The sequence below is a fragment of the Talpa occidentalis genome, unplaced genomic scaffold (assembly GCF_014898055.3).
Source record: "Talpa occidentalis isolate TD23 unplaced genomic scaffold, MPIMG_talOcc4v2.1, whole genome shotgun sequence".
Lineage (NCBI taxonomy): Eukaryota > Metazoa > Chordata > Mammalia > Eulipotyphla > Talpidae > Talpa > Talpa occidentalis.
Window position 1 is genome coordinate 29,293,135 of NW_026555331.1, and position 16,115 is coordinate 29,309,249.

General features: G+C 41.3%; 1 long non-coding RNA gene across 1 annotated transcript; it reads right to left on the reverse strand.

Moving 5' to 3' along the window:
• Nucleotides 1-1,544: 1,544 nt before the first annotated feature.
• On the reverse strand, nucleotides 1,545-12,046 carry LOC119237626 (uncharacterized). Its single transcript, XR_005123373.2, has 3 exons — nucleotides 11,943-12,046; nucleotides 5,725-5,873; nucleotides 1,545-1,664 (listed from the first exon to the last, which is right to left on the reverse strand). It is a non-coding gene; the product is annotated as an uncharacterized LOC119237626 (long non-coding RNA).
• Nucleotides 12,047-16,115: the final 4,069 nt, after the last annotated feature.

Here is a 16,115-nt window from a genome sequence, read left to right on the forward strand (position 1 = left end):
CAAGAGGGGAGCGGTGGCAGTTCCCAGGATAGAATTTGGGGGAAACTTGGGGAAGATGGCTGGTGCATTTCTCCAACCTCTGTACACACATTTAGGCTCGTGTTTTATTCCTAGTTTGCTGTATAAATCCTTTTTCCTCTCACTGTTTTCTTTTGTAATTTGATTGTGTTTTAAGTAGTGTTGTTTGATTTCTTTCTCCTCTTAAATTTTTTTAAAATTTTGATATAGTTCACATATGACATTAGTTTCAAGTATAATACATAGTGAGTCAATATTTGTATACATTGCAAAATGATCACCACAATAAGTCAAATTAACATCTGTTGCCATATAGTTAGAAAAAAATCTTTGTCTTGTGATAACTTTGTTTATGCATATACACATATTAAGGCTAGTATATTTTAAAAACATTTATTTATTTATGCACACAAGAACTGGGGTAAGGGCCTCCCTGGTGGTGCAAGGGGTTAAGACACAACCTATGAAGATGTCCGCAGTCACTGAAGCACAAGTTCGATCCCCAGCAGGCCAGGGAGCAACCCACATGACACAGCAGACCTCTCCTGTCTCACCCGCTGCTCCCCTCAGCAGTGTACTTCCGGTCAGTCTACCTGTTCTGTTCCCCACTCAGTCTCTGGTGAATGCTCTCACCCCCAACACCTCTGACCCGTACCCCAGCTCTTGTATGCATAAATAAATAAATTTAAAAAAAAAGAACTGGGGTATAGGCCAGAGGTGCAGGAAGGATGAGAGTATTCACCAGAGACAGCGTGGTGAGCAGACTGACTGAAATACACTGCTGAGGGGAGCAGCGGGTGAGTCAGGAGAGGTCTGCTGCGCCATGTGGGCCACCTTCCTGCCTGGGGATCAAAGTCATGCTGCAGAGGCTGCTGATAGCTTCGTGGAGCTGTGCTCAACCCCTTGTGCCACCAGGGAGGCCCCAAGGCTAGTATTTTTAAAGGGATCCTTCCCTGTGACACTGAATTAGATAGTATTCTAAACCCCTTCTCTTTTCTGTACATTTTGATTCCCCACATAGGTGTTGAATTCCATGAGAGCAGTTGTAGATTTTCTTTCTCAAGCCGGTGCGACAGTCCAGCTTGGTCTGACCCTCCTGCCACACCTCACTGCTAACCCTTCCCCAAATTCAGCTCACATCTCCTACCTCCAGACTTAGTACATTTGCCCAGTTCCTTGGAGGTGTCAGCTGTTTACTGGGGAGCATGTTTACTGGGTAAGATCTAGAGAAACTTATTGCAAATATCCCATTCCACAGGCCTTGGAAAGCCCAGTGTCCTCTTTAAGACTTCTGCAAATTCCCAGAGGACTTAAGTTCCGAGTTCTTTTTCTGACCTGTATTTGTGAATTAATTCAGCTTAGGACTCATCCTGCTAAACCCAAATGTGAGACTCAGCCCTTACCTTATTTCCTGTAAATCCACTCTGTCACATCATTGTGTATATAGCAGACTTATTTTTACTAAAAATTCAGGAAGACGGAAGGACTTGTATTGCAGAAAATTAAACAAATAAACATTAGTCATCCTTTATTGCCTATTCGGTTATGTTATTACAAACATCCCTCAGCCATTTCTGCTGCCTTCTGCCAGGTTATATAATCTGCTCTCCATCTTCATTCCTCTTTCTTGCTTCTTTTCCTTTCTCCTAGGAAAAAACAAAACACAAAACTCATCACCACCACTACACACACACACACATACACACACACAAACACGTACACACACACAAATTCCTTCCATCTTTCAGGCCTCCCGTACATATTCAAGGGACTCACCAAAGTTTTGAAATTACCCCTCTAGGAAGGTATCTTCTTAAGTTCTTAAATTCTAAGACAAATGAACCCTAATTTTTTTCTGGCTATTTGTAGAGGATTGTGGTGATGGATTAGTTTTCCAGTTACTGTGAATCTCAGTTTTCCCATCCAAAAAAATGAGGATATGAAAGCACTAGCTTCCTGGATCCTATGTGTAAGTAAATGCGTAAGGCACTTAACACTGTGCTTGGCACATAATCCACAGATAAATATTGCCTTGTTCCCTTTCTTCCTGTCCACCGAGGTCATGCTCAGACTTTCTGTCCCAAGTTAGATGCCAGCACCCCTATAGAGACTTTTGTGCTTTCCCAGCTAAAGCTAATCATTCCCTCCAATCTTTGCTCTGGAGTTCTTGTGGCACTGGGTTTGCACTTCCCATCAGGCAAAGAGGAATGCAGAGATGAATAAAACAAGACCCTAAATGAGCTTACAATCTGGAGGTAAAGATAGACATGGGTGTATAGAGAGGGAATGCTCCGAAGGAGCTAGGAAGGAAGAACAAAGAGGTAAATTAGACAGGTCCAAGATTTTAAATTAAAAAGCAGAAATTCTATCCTGTTGCGGGAACTGTCAGCCCAAATACCAGTCAATTTTTCATCTGTTGCAGATTTTCCCACAGTGCAATTGTCGGGCTGGCCACCACTATATTGTGTTGATTATTTCAACATGTGTTTATCAGTCTGGGTTTGATCAGGGAAGCAGAGCCACTGTGGCTTATGGGATAAGGACTTATTAAAGGAGCTGGACCTACACAATTTTGGGAAGATCTGGGGAAGATAAAGTCTGGAAAGAGGAGTTGAAGAATCAGAGAAAATTGCTGACCAGCACTGGATAACTGGGAAATCTGGAGCCCAGTCATGTCCAATTGCTGGAGTAGGATTGGGAGGGAGGCTGGAGTAAAGTCTAGGGGAAACTGTTGGCTGTTCTGTGTGCTATTCACAGCGCAGCGTTGCTGGCAGGCCTGGGGTTGCTGCTACTGGCAGAATAGGCAGACAGGAAGGAGAGCCAGCCGGACGCAGCGTGGGGAAGAGTGAGGGCAAAATGGAACCTACTGGCACTTCTGAGTCTACCTTGTGCCACATTTCACTAATGATAATCTTTGGACTATAATGAGGCCTGCTTCATTTCTGTATCTGAAATTTCACATAATCTCTCTTTTAGCTAATTCAACCCAGTATCACACAGAGAAAGGAATTCTAGGAAATACAATTCCCAGTAGAACAATTCAGCACAACATTCATGATGAGTCTCAGTATTTTCAAATTGGATAAATAACAGATCACTAATATCTATTTCTTGGAACAAAAATAAAAAAATATTAGGAGGAAAAAGTTACAGGATATGGGTAAACTACAGGGTCAAAATTTTAGAACAGACAGTCCACAATGAGACATATACATATGTGGATATATAATAGATGAAGCTTCTGCAGAACAATGGGGAAAGGACAATCTTTTCAAATAGATGGTGCTGAGCCACCTAGATATCCAAAAGTAATATACCTGCCTTACCGCATATATAAACATCAAGCCCAAGCACATTATAGAACTAAATCTGATAGGCAAGTCAGATAAAATGCAGACTATGTCTATGACTTTGAAGTTGGGTAAGATTTCATGGATTACTGATCTTCTTGGAGAAGATGCAGAACAGTTGTAAAATACAGTTTTTGGTTAGAGTGTAAATTAAGTCAACCTCTTTGTAAAACTGGTAGGGTTTACAGAAGTTGAATGTATTCATACCTTATATCCTAGCATTTCACTTCTAAATTGTACCCAATATTAATGTATGCTGATATACCAAAAGACTTATATAAGAAGGTTCTTGACTGCTTTGTTAATAGTTAAAATCAGAATGCAAGCTACATGTCCATCAACGGTAGAGCAAATAAACAAATTTGGTACATTCATACTATGGAATACTATGCAGTAGTGAAAATGAACGAATTGCTGTTACATGCAATAGTACTGATTAACGTCATAGACATACTTTTGAGCAAAGCCAGGCATGATTGAATATACAGTGTATGATTATATATAAACCTCAAAATGGGCAAAAACTAATGATATTAGAAATCAGGATAGTGGTTTTCTTTCCATGTGACAGTTAATGACAGAGGTTTATTAACAGGCTTTAAATATGCTGGAAATCATCAAATTAAAGAGCTTCAGTACAGCAAAAGAGACAGTAACCAAAACAAAGAGACACCCCACTGACTAGGAGAAAATTTTTGCACACAACACTAATGATAAAGGACTGATCACAAAAATCTACAAAGAGCTGACGAGACTCAACAAAAACAAAGTAAATAACTCAGTCAAAAAATGGGCAGAAGAGCTAAAAAGAAACTTCTCCAAAGAGGAAATGCAAATGGCCAACAGGCATATGAAAAATGTTCAACATCACTTGTAATCAGGGAAATTCAAATCAAAACTACAATGAGATACCATCTTACACCATTGAGAATGGCACATATTAAAAAAACTAGCAACAACAAATGTTGGCGAGGGTGTGGAGAAAAAGGAACTCTCCTGCACTGTTGGTGGGAGTGCAAACTGGTCCAACCACTATGGAGAGCTGTGTGGAGATTTCTGGACCTACTAAACATAGAGCTTCCATATGATCCAGCAATTCCACTCCTAGGTATTTACCCAAAGGACACAGAAACATCAATTCCAAAGAGCACCCGCACCCCTATGTTTATAGCAGCACTATTTATAATAGCTAAGCTTTGGAAACAACCCAAATGCCCAAAAATAGATGACTGGATCAAGAAGATGTGGTACATATACACCATGGAATATTACTCAGCATTCAAAAAAGATAAACACATGCAATTTGCAGCAACATGGATGGAGCTGGAAGGGATCATGCTCAGCGAAATAAGCCAGAAAGAAAAAGAAAAATACCGGATGGTCTCACTCATAGCAGGAATCTAGAAAACTTAAATAAGGGACCAGGAAAAATACTAATTATAATAAAGTAAAAATCAAAATCAACAAGCAACTGTAAACCAGAGACACACTACAGGGGTGGGGAGAGGAAGGAATAGGATCAAAAAAAGGGGGGTGGGAATTGTATAGGGACTATAACCAAGATGAAAATGCATACATTGTGCAAAAATGAAAAATGATGTAAAAAATATATAAAATGAAAAAAAAAGTAAAAATGTAAAAAAAAAAAAAAAAAGATAACCTAAATAAAGAAATGCTTTGGGGAAAAAAATTTAAATTAAAAAAAATATGCTGGAAATATTCTGGGTTTTTATCTGGAAGGTGGTTATAATCTGTGATAATTTATTAAGCTATGCATGTATAACATATTTCATTTATTCTGTACTTCAATATTTTAAAAACTTATTTTATCCATCATCAGTTGTCACACATCTGCCGGTCTTTTTATTACTTCTCAACCTGTATTATTGCTCTTATTTTATTTCCTACTCTCTTACTCTAAAAATGTTTTCCTTTCATAAGCCTTACTTACGTTGGACCCCTAACTTCATTACTCAACAAATACCTTCTTGAGTATCAATGCTAGTCACTGAGCGAGGCCCAGAGATTGCGACGGTGAATGAGCTCTCAAGGCCCCTGCTCTCATAGAGGTCTAGCTTCCTTTGGACAGAGGCTTCTAAATAGGTCATTCCATCATAAAAACTCCTTCCTGCCTCCCAAAATTTAGGTCTTCCCCCAAATTATAGATTAAAGTCAGCTTCTCCAAATCTGCTATTAGTTCATGAAGGACCCCATCCCTCCCCACATCATAGCTGTGTAAGATCTCAGTATCCATATTGACAGTTTTTTCCATCCCACATCTTGTAGATCTACCTCAGCCTGCCCATTTCTACTTTTGAAATGTGCACACCCGCTCCCCCTTCTTTCCAGCCCTTACCCATCAGGTCAGTCGAAATGAAACCATCCAAGTTTGGAGTCTCTCCTCTTTCTATTGCTGCACCAGTGAGGGTTCATTTTCAGAAATAAAAGCCACTCAAGCTAGTTGGAGCGGGACTCTGCTTAGTGGTTAGCACACTGTGGAAAGATCTGGGGAAGACATTTGAAGCAGAGCTTCTAGCCACAATACCCCTCTTGCAACCCTACCTCTGTCAAAAATTGGAAAGCCACACTGCCATGGTAGAATTCCCTGAGGCAGGAAGCAAGAGACCCCAGCACCATGTGTGTTAGTTTCCGGCCAGCCTTGGTTGGAATGGATGTTGCATAAGCCAGACTTCAGTGCCCCCTCACCTCCCAGCTATTTTCCCAGCTTCCCTGCTCTTTTTCACAATCCCCTTTTCTTTATTGCTGCCATCTCCGATCACATCACTGCACAGCTCAAAAGCTGCCAGTGACTCATGGTCTCCCCTGAATTGGATTAAAATGCCCTTGCCTGTCCTTGTTTTCCTCCTTTCTGTCCTAATCCATTCCCGCGGTGGCTTCTACTCTGGCATTCACGTTCCCCAAACATATTCTGTTTCTTCCCACTCATGCCTTTGTGTATCTACTACTCTTCCCACTATCATTTCCCATTAAAATATGAAACAGGCTGCTAGGCCCATCCCAAATATCACTTCCTTTCGACATTTTTCTCCAATCTCCTTAAGCTGTGACTCTGCCTGCGGCTCCACAGAGGGCCCCCATACCTCATTGTTTAGAAATTGCATCTGGAGACAAAAAAAATTCGGGATGGAATCCCAGCTTTGCCTAGACAAGTGAGGTCCTCTTGTACTCAAAGTCTCAGTGTCTTGCTCTGTACAACAGAGATAATAATAGTACCTATTTCCTGGGCACATTGGAAGGACTGATAAGAACCTGAACTTCTAGTGCATATGCTCCTTTATCTTATTTAGTTTTGAACCCTTCGCCCAGACACTCAGTAAGTACTGGTGTGATGAGTAGAGAAGCTAAACCAGCAACACCTTGACCTTAAGTAACCTAAGGTCAAACCAATGTGATATCTGGTTTTTCTGTGCTCAGGGGTCTGGGTGGGGTCAGCTTAGGACACAGATGAGAACAGGTGAAGAGTTTCCACCTATTTTATCAGGTCAGTAAAAATGAAATAAGAGTCTTTTAAAAAAAATATGATGCCTGTTTTTTTTTTTTTTAAAGATTTATTTATTTATGCACACAAGAACTGGGGTACAGGCCAGAGGTGCGGGGAGTGAGAGAATTCACCAGAGACAGAGTGGGGAGCAGAACAGGTGGACTGACTGAAATACACTGCTGAGGGGAGCAGCAGGCAAGATAGGAGAGGTCTGCTGCGCCATGTGGATAGCTCCCTGGCTGGCTGAGGATCAAACTTGTGCTGCAGAGGCTGCGGAAAGCTTCACAGTGCTGTGCTTAACCCCTTACGCCATCAGGGAGGCCTGAAACAAAGTCTTAACAAATGGGCACAACCCCTTGATGTAGGCATTGCCAGTCACCAGTACCTTATGGATCAAAACTGGAAAGATTCCTCCCAAAGCCTTTATCTGGGGCTGTCACCCCCATGCTCAAAGAAGACCTGCCTGGACATAGAAAGGTGGAAAAAGGCAGGACATCTCAGGGCAGGTATATTCCCCTCAGAGCCCCAGTGAAAAATATCTGTGCAAACTCAGATGCTGCTGGAGGAGTGAAAATTGATACACTCCACTGCAGAGAGCATTTGGCAGTATTTATTAGATATGAAGAGGCAGTTGCACTTCAGGCCCCCACCCCAGAAAGAGGCTCTTGATAAGAAAACTCATTCATTTTGCTACATTGCTGCTGAATTGCTTGTAAGATCAGGGAATTAAAAACAACCTCAGTATCCATCAGTGATGAATGAATAAAATGTGGTACATTTGAATATTATAATACAATATAGCAAGTGCTGAGGCTACTATATATTTGTATTGCAGTATGGATTACTTTCAAAATATAATTTTGAGTGAAGACAGCAAGTTGCACGTGATGCCTTTAGGATGATACCAGTTGAGATATAAAAGTCAACTTTGCAGACATAGTGCGATATGAAGCAGAACTATATTGTTCAGGGCTACCTATTTATACATCTATGTCTGTATCTATAGATATATATTTGTGTCACATCTATAGCTATATCTATACAAGTTTTAGTGGGCAAAGAGATACATGCTAAATTCATCATTGTAGTTACTTTTGGAAAGAAGGGTTTGACCAGGAATTTAAAGAGGACTTAAATTTTAACTGTAGTGTTTTTGTGTCTTTAAATTAAAAAACTTAAAGCCTTCAGGGACAATTGTTATTTGAATTTAGGATAATGTTCAGGATATAAGAACACTGTTCTACATTTAAAACAGCCTTTTTTCTGAGAAAACAAAAATATGGCTTATGAGTCTGAGTTTGGATACATGTATGTGTGCTGGGTTGTGCTGGGTAAGGAGGCCTTGGTGAATAACCTTGATTGTGGTCCTTCAGGAATATCCACTTGCAGGCAACAGAAAGCAATCAATGGCATGGCATTTACATTTGCACAACTTGCTGAGTTTCTTAAATACCTGAGGACTTCTTTGACCCTCTGTCAAAAGCTATGTCCTCTCGATGGGATGGTGCACGTATACACATATGATCTCAGAGGGGTTGTAGCCCTCAGATTTAAAGTCTGCATTACTGCAGATTATCCAGAAGTTGACTTTTTTTGATCTTCAGAAAGCTGAGTTAGAAAAATGCACGACAGAAAGACGTGTTATATAATATATAAATACAATGCTGTCTTTGCAGAAAGACTTGGGGGGAGGAGGGAGAGGCAGAGAAGGAGAGAGAGTTGCTGAAACCCTCAAAAAATCAGCCCAGCTTCTCCAGAGCTCTCAGTTTGCATCCTGAAGTGTAATGTCAATAAGTTGGATCATTCTGGGAAACTTGAGATTTAGGAAGCCCAGCTTCTGCCAGTGTAAATGCCAGTGGCTTAGTCATCAGAATCAACTTCTGGAGCCTGGAGCAGGAAGTCTAGAGAAACCTGTTTGGTGTTGCAGGGCTGCAGTTCTCTCTGCAGGGCCCTGGAGGTGTCCTGTTTGCTGCATGGCCATCCTCTGTCGCCCCTTGCTGGAAGGCCCTAGGGTTTCACCCAGTGATCCCCCTGATAGGACAGGGCCCATGCAACCTATTTTGCCCCTGTCCTCAAGCTGGGACTGAGATGGTATTTTAAACGAACCATATTTTTAAATAAGCATTTTGGTATTTGGACTTTTGGAATGTAACTTCTAGCAAAGGAAGAGAAGCAGAATATAGTTGAAAAGTAATTCAGAAAATTTTAGGTCTGCTGCATGTTTTTCAATTGGGGGTGCGGGGGGGCGAGGGCCTGCCAGCACCGTCAGTGTGGAACTCCTCTCTGTAGGCATCCCCACTGGCAGCACTGTGGCCAGAACCCTAGAGAATGCATTAGACATTTAGAGGAAACTCAATCTCTTCCAAAGACCTAAAGTCAGATGTAGCCTTAAATATTTTATAGGAAAATATTTGCACAAAATGTGACTTGGCAATAAATCACAAGATGGTACTCATTAAGGTTACTTGCTGACAGAGACAGCTGAAATAATAATCCAGACCCAGAATTACTTTGGAATCATGAAAAATCTATCAAAATTATATATATGTGTGTATGTGAGACATAACATATGTGTATATACTTAAATACATATATACATGTATGTATATATATGTGAGACACACGTGTATAAATATATATAATCCTTAATGTTGCAAAGCTGAATTGTTTTTGGATTCAGTGAAAGGCCAGTTAACTCTGAAGTCCAGAGACGCACAGTGACATGGGGGAGCTCAGCAGAGCCCTCGCTCTGTTTATGTGGAGATAAGTATTAGCCTCCCAGACATGCAGGTGGCCAATAGATATGAAAAAATGCTCATTATCACTTATCATCAGGGAAATGCAAATCAGAACCACAATGAAGTACCACCTCACACCTGTGAGAAGGGCTCCCATCAAAACCACAAGTAACAAGTGCTGGCAAAGATGTACAGAAAAAAGAACATTCTTACACTACTGGTGGGAATGTGGACTGGTCCAGCCACTGGGGAAAGAAGTGTGCTGTTTCCTCAAAAGACTAAAAATGGATTTACCATGTGACCCAGCAATTCCACTTTTCGTTATCTAACCAAAGAGCACAAAAACCCCAATTAGAAAGGAAACCTGCGCTCCTATGTTATTGCAGCACTATTTACAATAGCCCAGATATGGAAACAACCCAAATACCCCAGAACAAATGAGTGGATCAAGGATGGATATATATATATATGAGGTATATATATCTCATGTATATATAAGTTTATGTTTTTTTGATTACTGAGTGTGTGTATATATATATATATATACTGAGTATATATGTATATGTGTGTCTATCTGTCTGTATGTGTATATATGTGTGTGTGTGTGTATATATATATAAAGATAAACTCATGCACCCTGGATGGAAGTGGATGGAATTATTCTAAGTGCAGTGAGCCAGAAGAAGAAAGCTAAATACCAAATGGTTCCACTTATGTGTGGAATCCAGAGAAACCAAACAAAGGATCAGACAAAGACAAACTATATGACCAACCCTTGAAAGCTGACCATAAATCTGAGACACTGGGGGAAGGAGAGGGGGAGAGGAGGAAACAGGGAGCGGGAGAGCACAATGGACTGTGGTGGAGGACTGTAGGCACTTTGGTGGTGGGAAAACTATGATGACCATGGGGAGATGGTTTTAAAAAAAGATATTTTTAAAAAACAAAAACAATTAGCCTCTCTGTCTCTACAGCAGTGCAATTCTACTTAAAACTGCCTCTCAACAAGTAGGGCTGGAGCTTTTAAAATTCCTGCCTATAGACAAGCCATTGTTCCCAGGCCTCCCCAGGAACCCCCTGCCGAGAGGATTTTTTTCAGTCTCCTGTCAGGGACATGCACACAGCATTCTGGTGCCACCTCTCTGGGGAAAATATTTATTCCCCACAGACACTCAACTGCAGTTTTAGGGTCCAGACAGCAGTTGTACACTCTGGGGTTTCCCTCCAGAGAGAATGTCCTGAGCACCCCAACTGCCCATGGTGACTTCTTTTTGCTTAAGGGCTCCCTTCTGTAACTTCGCTGCATGGCGATGTAAGCAGCTCCTGTGAGAGCAGTGGTTCTCAAACCTTAGCTTCAGAATCACCTGGAGGGTTTATTAAAACACTGTTAGGGGGCCTCCCTGGTGGCGCAAGGGTTAAGACGCAACCTATGAAGCAATCCGCAGCCACTGTAGCTTGAGTTAGATTCCCGGCCAGCCAGAGAGCAACCCACTTGGTGCAGCAGACCTCTCCTGTCTCGCCCACTGCTCCCCTCAGCAGTGTACTTCGGTCAACCTGCCTGTTCTGTTCCCCACTCTGTCTCTGGTGAATCCTCTCACCCCCCACACATCTGGCCTGTACCCCAGCTCTTGTATGCATAAATAACTCAATCTTAAAAAAATAATAAAATAAAACACTGTTAGGGCCCACCCCAGAGTTCCTGATTCAGTAGGTCTGGGGTGGGGCTCCAGAAGTTGCATTTCTAATATGTTCTCCGGTGATGCTGGTGCTACTGGTCCTAGAACCACACTTTTGAGGACCACTGGACTGTCCTTTTCATAAAAAGTGTCCGTAATTCCTCAGCTTGGACCAAAACCACAGCCCTCAATACAAACTCTCCTCTATAAAAACATCTCGGGCAGGGTTAGTAGAGATACAATCAGCCAGGGACAGCATCCATGTGTGTGAAATAACCCTTTCATTGTACGTTCAGCAAAACATTCCAGTCTATTCTGGAGACCACAGAGGGGCCACGGAGTCTGGAGTCCTTCCTCTGACCCCTCTCACCACCTTGCCCTTCTGGGGGTCCTCTCCCCAAAAGGGGGCCTCATTATGACCCTCAGATACCTCCCTTTGGCAGCTACCTCCCTTTGGAGAAAGAAAGACCCCCTCCTGACCCTCTCTCCTTCCCCACAACCCCTTCTTTTGGTCAGTTTCTTTTGCTGGGCCATGCATTATTCTTTTTCCATTTTGAGATTAGAAGGCTTTAAGGAAGTGGGGTATGGCACAGGGGAAAAGAGACTTTACTTCTTGTCTGCCCTCAGGATGTGTTGTGTACAAGACCAGAATGCTCACGTGGCCTGATTAACAATGCTGTGGCTAGTTCTGTAGTAGTTTGCTTAGAGTCTCCCTCTGTGATCCAGGCCTGAACTGTGTCCATTATGGGGTGGGGGGTTGGGCGTCTTGTCTTTGCACAATAATGGGCCAGTGTGCTCTCATCTCCCTGGCAACTGCCCTACTCCTCAGAGGGCAAGATTCATGCTGTGAATCTCTACTTCTAGTGCTGAGGTGGATTTCACACAGGGATTCTTGTCACCCTCAGGCCACTCCTGAGAGGCAGCAGTTACCTGCCTTCTGATGGGAGGTTACCTGCACATGAGGCGTCTTAACCCTGATTAATACTCTCTCACAGTGGTTTCCCAACCTGGCTGTCATCAGGCTCACCAGAGAAACATCTTAAAAATAATTACTCTGAAAAAATATGTATGATACAAAGCAAGGGTGCATTTCTTTTCTTTTCTTTTTTTTTTAAGATTTATTTATTTATGCATACAAGAGCAGGGGTATAGGTCATGTATGTGGGGGATGAGAGGATTTACCAGAGACAGAGTGGATGGACTGAAATACTGAGGGGAGTAGCGGGTGAGAAAGGAGAGGTCTGCTGTGTCATTTGGGTAGCTCCCTGGCTAGGGATCAAACTCGTGCTGCAGTGGCTGTGGATAGCTTCATAGGTTGCATTTTAGTTACCCTTGTGCCACCAGGGAGGTCCCATTTGTTTTCTAAATATACAACTCTTACAAATCAGCAAGAAAAATACTCATAACTCAATAGAAAGGAAAGGACAAAGGTGGCAGTTCTTACACAGAAGGAATTCTAAACACATAAATTTGTGAAAAAGCAATTGCTATCACTCATGATTAAAGTCATGAACATTTGAACACTAAATTACCATTTTCCCCTTATCAGGGAAAAACAAAGAAGTTCGACCATGTACTTCATTGTCAAGAATGTTCCACCCACATGGTTGGCAGGAGTACCTCCCCTCGAGGAATTGGATGACTGGGCATATGTTCTGAGAAATACATTGTGAAGCAATATTGTGGTCATGCGAATGTCATAAAGTGTAATTATGTAAACCCAGGTGATACATACCTAGTCTATATGGCGTAACCTATTGGGAACACAGTCATATGTGTGATCCATTTTTGGTGGAAATACCATTAAGCTATGCATGAATGTGTATGTGTTATCACCTTTTGGGATGGCACCTTGTCAATATGCATCACAACATTTCAGGCACACGCTCTTTGACCTATGCTATGGGGCCAGCTTAGTGGACTCCTAACACATGTACCAAAATGTATGAGCAGAACATTCACAGCATTGTTTGTAATGCCAAAACCCAGACACAACCTCAGTGCTTATTAATAAGCAGTTGGTTGAAAATTTATGACATGCCTACCCACTGAATCTCTCTACCACTATCAAAAAGGATGATGTTGACCTGTGATCAGAAAACAGTCTCCAAGTGTGTTGTTGGGTAAAAACAGCAAGGAGCAATAGAGGGTTCTAGTGCATTGTCATTTCTGTGAAAACAAGGGTGATAGATACATATATACATACGTGCATATTCATAAATGTGTATAGATAATTTCTGAAAGGGCTAACAAGACACAGGTAATAGGTTGCCTTTGGGCAGGAAGATTGATAGACCCACTTTAAATATATATATTTCCTTTGCATTGTCTAAATTTATTTTAACTATGAGCATGTTCTAATTTCATTTAAAATTTTTATTGGTGGGTTCCCTCCCTAAAACAACTGGATCTGAGTCTCTGATGGTAGTAGGCAGAAATTTATGTTTTTACAAAGACCTCAGAAATTTATGTTTTTACAAAGACCTCTGTTGAGAGAAATAGCTGATTCTAGGGCTAAGGTAGGGAATACATTATGGATCAGTGCAGTGTCTAAAATAATGAAGTACTCAGGAAAAAGAATAGAGGCATTTCAGGGGACACCAGTCAATCTGGAAAAGCTTCTAATGGCCAAAGTTGGAAAATTTGACCAATAAAATAAACATAATATTGGATTGTAAAACCCAGAGTATAAAATAAATATCCATGAACCCATATTGGTATCCATAAATTATTATATAGGTAAGTAAGTAAATAATAGGAAGAAACACATCTCCCTTACAAAAGAATTCCAAATAATTTTTGTGAATACTATCAATTCCATGAAGTGAAACTTAATTCCCACCTTCCCCTTGACTGGATTGTGTGTTACGATAGGCTTCCAAAGAGTATCTCATTGGAGTGAAGGAATAACTCACAGAGCAGAAGCTTAGCACACACTCCCTTAGCCAGGTGATCAAAGTGATGCCAGCAGTGATAAGTCCTGCTGACAGTCTGTGCCCTTGATATGTCATAAGAATGTACTTCACCTCTGTGATATTCCTCCCCCAAACCCATAGCCCCCGTCTCACCATGGGCAAAATATTAGATAAATCCAAATTGAGGAACATTGTGGAAAATACCTTCAAAGCTATTACAGACCATAAAAACAAACAAACAAACAAACAAAAACAAGGAAACTAAGAAACTCTCATGGTAAGGAGACTAACGAGATATGAGGAATACAAATGTAGGATCCTGAATAGGATCCCAGGACAGGAAAAGGATCTCAGTGTAAAAAGAAATGAAATCCAAATACATGATAGAGCAGTTAATAATGAAAAACAAGTACAACTCCGGGGACATTTTTATGTAGCCAGCTTGGCTCCAGGCTGCCATTAAGCACTTTAGAATCACTTCAGTAAAGTGGAGGTTCTCAAACATTGGTGTGCAGTAGAATCACACCAGTTTGTTTGCCCTGGAGATATGCCACCGTGAAAATTCTCATTAAGCGGATCCTTGGAAGGCTTTGGGACGTGCATTTAAAAAGAGGCTAGTTTATTATTATTATTGTTATTTTGCAATTGAAGTACTCTTACATGACATCCTTGTGATTCTTTTCCGTAGTCCTTTAATACCACACAATTTCATCCATCCACTCTACAGGATTCCTTCCCCTCTCCTCTGTCAGTTTTACAGAGATTACTCATTACCCTAGGTTTTTAAAAAATCATTGTTGTTATGAAACTTAAGTTGATTTGGTGTTCAGCACAAAGTTCCTTCCTCAACTGGACCTGTCTAAACTCATCACAGTTGCATGCAAGTGTACACACATGGGTTTAGCACCAAGACTTTGTCAACTTCACAAATTCCATATGCAAAAAAACACCTTTCATAAATACAGTATTAACATCCATTATATTTCCGGCAGCAGTGCCACGGAGGTAGGTGATGAGTGGAGCAAATCTTGAATGCCACCAAGCCTCTGCCTTTACAGCCTGCCACTGGCAGAGAAAGCGGGAATAGACGTTTTTAATAAGCACAAAGGGCTCAGAAATGCCACATTTTGGACACCCTGCAAAATCTGATATTCTACTCATAATTACTATGTCCATCAATAAGACGTGAATTCAACTGGAACAAGAATTTTCTAAAGATAGAAAAAAGATCATGAACTTCCATTCATTATATAATATCTCCTGCCTATTTGGAGCACTCAATAAGTTTCTTAATAGAATTCTTACCACCACTTGATATGTGATAAGTGTGAAATGAGCAAATACTGAAAATAGGGAATTAATAGGAAACCTCCTGACACTTCATCCCTTCTGATCATCCTGACCTAGTATAACCAAAACAGTCTACTTCCTATGCATCCTTACTTCCCAATTAGGTCACACTCTTTTATTTTCAATACAAGCACAATGTCAACCAAGAACTCATTTGCAGATTTAGAACCATATCAGGGCAGAGTGCAGTTCTTCCAGAGCCATCCTGTGCGTTCTCTCTTTAGCTTCTCCCTGTCCATAGTTCCCTGGGGCTGTATTTCCGGCCACCTTCCCACCAAACACACACTCCTCCTTAATGCATTCTCAGGTCTTAGCTTACTGGTCCTTTCCTCATCCAGCCTCCCTCACCAGTGAGGACCCTCCAGCGAGCCCCCACAGCACAGTCTTTCCAGTGACCCCCCTCCCTTACTTAAACCCAGAATGCCTTTCTTTGTGTTTTGTTATTATTTTTTTTTAATCCATGGTTTGTGTTTTCAAACACGCCAGTGCTATCCAAAAGAACTTTCTATGGTTTTAATCCAGCAAGTCTGTTGCCTAAGTCTCTGCTCTAATACATGGAAAACTGC